The 216-nt window shown below is 49.5% G+C and overlaps 1 protein-coding gene across 3 annotated transcripts in view; it reads left to right on the plus strand.

Annotated features, from left to right (window-relative positions):
* Positions 1-216, plus strand: part of LOC116705926 (glutamate receptor ionotropic, kainate 2) — a 77,068-nt gene that overhangs the window by 21,167 nt on the left and 55,685 nt on the right. The window lies entirely within an intron of this gene.

Consider the following 216-nt stretch of genomic DNA (forward strand, 5'->3'; position numbering starts at 1 on the left):
AGTATTTTCAAACAAAACAAGACTAGCTTGCCCCTCCCTCCTCTTCATTCCTTCCCCTCTTCATCCCTTCTGTGCTTTAGTGCAGTAACCCCCCAGACCCACACCCCCAACTCCTTCTTGTCGGTTATTGGCTGGAACACTGCTTGTGTATGCATTGTGATGCAGGTGGGCTCAGTTTATTTTTGTTGCCGTTTGTAGACCCTGGGCCGTCTACAG

This window comes from Etheostoma spectabile, chromosome 18 (genome assembly GCF_008692095.1).
Source record: "Etheostoma spectabile isolate EspeVRDwgs_2016 chromosome 18, UIUC_Espe_1.0, whole genome shotgun sequence".
NCBI lineage: Eukaryota > Metazoa > Chordata > Actinopteri > Perciformes > Percidae > Etheostoma > Etheostoma spectabile.